The following is a 6,000-nucleotide window of genomic DNA, read 5'->3' on the forward strand; positions in this document are numbered from 1 at the left end:
GGCAAAGGTCTCTCCCATACTTCTCCAACTACCCCGGTCATGTGCTAATTGTGGCCATGTTGTCCCTGCAAACTTCTTAATCTCATCCGCCCACCTAACTTTCTGCCGCCCCCTGCTACGCTTCCCTTCTCTTGGAATCCAGTCCGTAACCCTTAATGAGCATCGGTTATCTTCCCTTCCCATTACATGTCCTGCCCATGCCATTTCTTTTTCTTGATTTCAACTAAGATATCATTAACTCGCATTTGTTCCCTCACCCAATCTGCTCTTTTCTTATCCATTAACGTTACAGCCATCATTCTTTTTTCCATAGCTTGCTGCGTCATCCTCAATTTAAGTAGAACCCTTTTCGTAAGCCTCCAGGTTTCTGTCCCGTAGGTGGGTACTGGTAAGACACAGCTGTTATACACTTTTCTTTTGAGGGATAAGGGCAACATGGGGGGGGGGGGGGGGCTGTTCATGATCTGAGAATGCCTGCCAAACGCACCTCATCCCATTCTTATTCTTCTGATTATTTCAGTCTCATGATCCGGATCCGCGGTCACTACCTGCCCTAAGTAGATGTATTCCTTTACCACTTCCAGTGCCTCGCTACCTATCGTAAACTGCTGTTCTCTTCCGAGACCGTTAAACATTAGTTTTCTGCGGATTAATTTTTAGACCGACCTTGCCTCTCCAAGTCAGTGAGCATGCGTTGCAATGTGGGCGTCTTGCGCTGGAGTTTGAGGTATAGTAGCGGCGCCTGGTGGCGGTGCGCTAAACGTTATCTGGGTAGCACCAGCTTGGGTAGTACTGAGCCCTGGCTGTGGAGAAGCACGTTTCTAGCCCGAGCTTTGCGTCGATTCGCGCTTTTTACTGCCCTGTTGCGAGTGCGAAAAGGCTCGTCGCTTCTCACTGACCACGCCGACCACGCTGGGAGCTCGCCGCAGCCTATAGTTTAACGAAAACGGACTCTTCGTGTGCCGTGGGACGTATTTAAAGCTGGAAGCAGAAGGAATCGGCGACCTAGCTCAGTCTGGAAAAAGCGTCACCGTCGTTACTTCTGCGTCGTAGGCAGCCATGAACAAGAAAGCCTAACCGAATCCCAACATCAGATTCTGCCGTTTTCCTTCAAGGCCTCACGAAGCGGGGCGTAGGGCGCGCTGGATAGCTGCAGTTCGTCGCGTTGGGTAAGCGAAACTTCGCGCCATGCTGACTGTTTCGCCTGTCTTGAAGCTTGCTTGATTATCTGCGTTCTAAAATTCGGTCTTTTGCACCTACAGTCCCGACAGCAGACCGACATAGCAGCAGGCATGGCTGGTGATTCACGATTCGAGACCCGGCCACAGCGACAATTAACAATTCGATCGGTGCGAAGTGGTGAAGTAACCAGGTGCGTGCAAATGAACACAAATGGTCGGGCTTATTCGGTGACAATTTTCTGCCCCACTACGAGCAGCACAGGTTAGAGAGTTAAATGTGCTCATCCTTGACCTCAAGCCAGCACGCTGAGGCAGCGCAGCAAGGTAGTATAGATTGCAGCACATCGATGTTCGATCGCTGTCATTAAAAGCTACATCAAGCGACCAGCGCACCAGCTCGCGCTGCAGCGCGATTCGCACGTACTTTACTGCGAGCTTGTATGCATTGCATCAGTTATTTATCACTTGCTAAAGGGACAGATGACCGCTACTACAGTGCAGGCATAACCACTTGTCTAGCGGCATGCAGTCAACAAAGATTGCAGGAGGCCCGCCGTTTCGCGGCATGTCGAAAGACCGCTGCCGTCGCGGCGCGTAGGATTGTGCGCTCGAGCAATTCGTACATCGCGGCGTGCTGAAAGACTGTTGCCGTCGCGGGACGTACCGTCGTTCGCTCGAGCAGTTCCGTACCCATGATGTCTGCGAATCGCTGCGGTGAATTCATTTATAGCAGGCATTTCCTCGCGTTTGTGCGCCTGAATCTAGGAGCGTGCAAACCTCACCTCAAGTTCAACTTCGTAGGCGACTCGCTTCACTTGCGATTGACACCGCGCTAAAACTTCGCCGCTTATTTCTTGAACGGCGTACACGTATGCGGCGTTGCATTATTTATTGCCTTTACGCAGAGTGCCACCCCCGAAAAAAATATTTGGCGCCCGATATTAGATGGAAGCCGTGGTACAACAAAACCGAAAGTGGCGGCTACATATTGTAAACGTGCTTTCCGAAGCAGACGACCGAGCTTGGTACTACCCAGTTCAAGACAGAGGGCGCTTTTTAGCACCATTTTCGCTTGCTTTCGGGAATGCGGTTCTGTGTTTAAGGGCAGAGGTTCTGTCGAGACTAGAAGTAAATCAGAGAGCTGTGGGAAGGTTAGCACTAGGTGCCCACGGGAAAGCCACAAACGAAGCAGTACAGGGAGATATGGGCTGGGCATCGTTCGAAGCACGGGAAGCGCAGAGTAAAATCCTATACGAAAAACGTCTGAGGAAATTGGACGATAACAGGTGGGCAGCTAAGGTGTTTAAATACCTATACAGAAAGAGCGTTGACTCACAATGGCGGAAAAGAACTAGGAAGCTAACCAGTAAGCATGCGAGACACGAGGACGAAGAAAGACAGAGCATTAAACGACAGGTTAATAACGCGGAAGGTAAAAATTGGATAAATTCAATGGAAAAGAAACGTAGTGTGGACCCAAGCAACAAAAAGACCGTGGCAAAAAGTCGGCCCGACGTCTCCGGCCGACTGCAAAACGGTTGGCCCGACCTCGGCAACCAAGGGCGGCCCAGCTTTGGGGATTGACATTGGCCTAACGTCGGCCGATCGTCGGCAATCGATGTAGGCCCGACCACTGTGGCCGACTTGGCCGACGGCGTCCCATACGAGGGCCTACCAAGGCTTTAGGTACGTAGTCAGTCGGCCAGCCGTAGGGCCATTCTATTTGGCCAACGCAGCCGAGCGCATGCCACACGCGGGCCAGCCATGGCCCTGACGACAATAATGGTCGGCATTGCACCGGCCCGGTGCTGAAAGCCGACGTTGCTTTTGACGCCCCGAATAATCGTAGCTTTTGCATCATGCATTTACAACAGCATGCGCATCATGCATCATGCTTGTGTGGTGGCCGGCATAGAAGTACCACACGAAAGCGAACGCTTTTTTGTACTTTTCATGCCACATAAATGCCAGGCAAAAGATTCTGATACAGGTCTTTATTTCTTGTAATTGTCTTAAATTGGATATGTACACCGACACGTTCACAAGTTTCAAACACTAGTTCATATGTGGTGGGCTTGAAGCAGGGTCACGGCGCCTTCTTTCATTCCGGCCTCCATCCCTGTCAGCTGCTCCAACCAACCAGCGTTTTGCGACTCCAGCCACTGATGCTAGTGAAGCGTCAGGGAACGTGCTCCTCACAAATGCTGCAAAAAAGCGGCACATATAAGAAAGCTGCCCGCGCTTTATAGTTCAGTTGGTGAGTCGCATTCCATTTGAAGAAGTGAAACAATCAAAAAGATCATAAGTCAGATATTCACGAAACGTTAAAGAAACGACAACAAAGCAATATTAGTGACGTGCAAATCAGTATCGAAGCTGTCAGGAAGAGTGGCTGGACAAAACAAATCGTGTAAGTACCGGATAGTTGGTAATTTTATATGTCGTTAGCAATAGGGGGAACTGAACACGGAACCATAGCAAAACACGTATACACAGTGGCTACTGTGTCTATAGGTAGCGCGGCTATTTACACCACGATAGGTCTTGTTGCTTCCCGTGAGCACTGTATGAAACAGCTGAGTTGAAACGCTGATACAAAGAACGCGCCGGAGCCCGGAGCGCGCCAAGCGGCACAAGGAGGTGAATAGGTAAATGTGGAGAGGCAAGAGGGGAAGCTTATGGCGTGATACATATACTTTCTGACATGATGGCAACGATGATAGGTCTATGTTTTGCAGAAAACAGTTAGCATACATGGGTTAAAGCAGAAACAGCATATACAGCATATATTATATGGTGAAGCAAAACAAACTCCTCAAAAGCAGTGGCAAAATATGGACGCCGCAAGTAGAACTCACTTATTACGGCATTATTTTATTAAAGAAAATGCTAATACTGGACGCTGCAAGATGCAATAAGCAGCAGCTTGTTTGAATGAAGAAAAAAAACTAAGCATGCAGTTGGTACCGATGTTCGCAACGTGCACTAGAAAGCTGATTGTTATGCCATATTTCTTACTTATATTCGTGATGGCCATGAGCTTCACGAAGGCGTGCTTCCTCCCCTGCGACCCTTTCCAGTTGAACTGCAGTGCAGCTTCATTTGTAAGTATGCCCTGCAGAATAGTGCTCACGGCACGACCGGTGTCCGTTCCTCCGTATCTGGAAAAAAAGTTCACCTGCACGAACCAGCGCACGTAGAGTTAAACCAGACATCCAAATACGTGGTTATCGTGGTCTGTAAAAAATATTGGCCAGGATAAGAAACGCTCTCGTTTTAAATGTTTTAACCACATAAAACAAATATATCTAGAAACAACGTTCTATGACAGAATGGCATATGGCTGCGGTATTGTATGAATGACAAAATGAAAATCAACCAAATATTAAACATGAATACATAGTTTCTCTAAAAAGAAAACACAGCATGTCATTCACCATCTGTTCCATGCGGGAATCTGAAGCTAAATATTCCTCTAAGATACGCTTTAGAGCCGCCCAAGGAAACATGAGGACAGGAAGGATAGGTTTACCGACTTTGGTCGGAATATCAGTGAAAAAAAAACCATCCAGGCAGCGCGATAAATGAATACAACACATAGTTGCACAAACAAAATAGCACGCAGACTGCCACGAGACAAATGTATAGGTATACATAACGTCGAGACCGCGGTGACAAAGTATTACACGTAAACTACGAAAATGCAACAAAAGAAAAATTGAGGAAAAACTTACATATGGGCTATCCGCAGGGTTTCACATACGTGTCTTCTTGTCTGATGTTCCTAGATCTACTCTAGTCCACATGCGGTGAAGCGCGCCACACACAATCCATTCTTACCTGCAATGCACCAGACGTATATCATACAGGTATTTACAGTTATGTTTTTTCATCTGTGGGAAGGAACGAAAGCAACTTCTAATTAATTATGACTTTTCCGCAATAATAATCAGACAAGCGTCTTACCTGATTTCTTCCCGAATGGTGATAACAGTTCCGAGCGTAGCAGGTCATTCGCACACTGTGCTTCAATTTAAGCAGTGTCGTTCCAGTGTTTCCTAGAGAAAAATTGACGAGAATACAAGACGAAAAAATAATATTAGAAATATATACATGAAAGTACGTCTCACATTTCCCTGTCCCAACTCTCGAACGCTTGATCCGTTCTCATGTAAAGCCTCTTTTTTTTTTCTTCCTGTCAGAAAAAATAAGCCCGAAAAACAAGGAGTTTATCATACGTTGCAAAACCATTTACACAATACAAAGCGACCTTTGTTCACTTGAAAAAGACATTCATGCATTACACAACGTGAAATTAAAATGCCACTTACGAGTTCGCATATCTTGAACGGCGAGATACGGCGGCTCCACTGCATGGAAAGGGCTTGCGCTGTTCTTGTCCATGTCACTTTTGTGTAGTTTGCGTTTATATGCGCAGTCCATGATAGCAGAAATGCACCAACTAGTCTACCAAGAGACGCGGAACGAGCTGGCATCCAGAGCTATTTGGCGGCAACTCACGCAACTGCTTGCGCCCCCGCGCCATTTGGCGGGAACTCGCCTGCGCCCCTGTGAAGGCGGCGTTGGCCTGAGGAAGCAAAAATAGACAGCAAGGAAAGCCCCGTTTCGCTTTCTCGCCCCGTCCTCGCTGGTGGGAGCTGATGCTGACAGAGAGAATCACCCGTCGCTGCTTTCCAAGAACCTCTTCATTCCTTCTGGGAGAGGGAGAGGCGACAGCCCAAGACGACCTCGGTTCCCCACACTTTTCCTTTTTTTTTCTTTTTTCAGGCGCTTCCTGTGAGCGCGTTGCCGTTTCCTT

At 47.9% G+C, this 6,000-nt stretch overlaps 1 long non-coding RNA gene across 2 annotated transcripts; it reads right to left on the minus strand.

Moving 5' to 3' along the window:
- Positions 1–2,754: 2,754 nt before the first annotated feature.
- Positions 2,755–5,464, minus strand: LOC142578145 (uncharacterized). 2 transcript variants are annotated; one of them, XR_012827192.1, is made up of 4 exons: positions 5,148–5,464; positions 4,916–5,074; positions 4,200–4,359; positions 2,755–3,385 (listed from the first exon to the last, which is right to left on the minus strand). It is a non-coding gene; the product is annotated as an uncharacterized LOC142578145 (long non-coding RNA). The 2 variants fall into 2 exon arrangements; XR_012827190.1 differs by lacking the exons at positions 4,916–5,074; positions 5,148–5,464 and adding an exon at positions 4,619–4,893.
- Between the last annotated feature and the right edge of the window lie 536 nt (positions 5,465–6,000).

This window comes from Dermacentor variabilis, chromosome 1 (assembly GCF_050947875.1).
Source record: "Dermacentor variabilis isolate Ectoservices chromosome 1, ASM5094787v1, whole genome shotgun sequence".
Lineage (NCBI taxonomy): Eukaryota > Metazoa > Arthropoda > Arachnida > Ixodida > Ixodidae > Dermacentor > Dermacentor variabilis.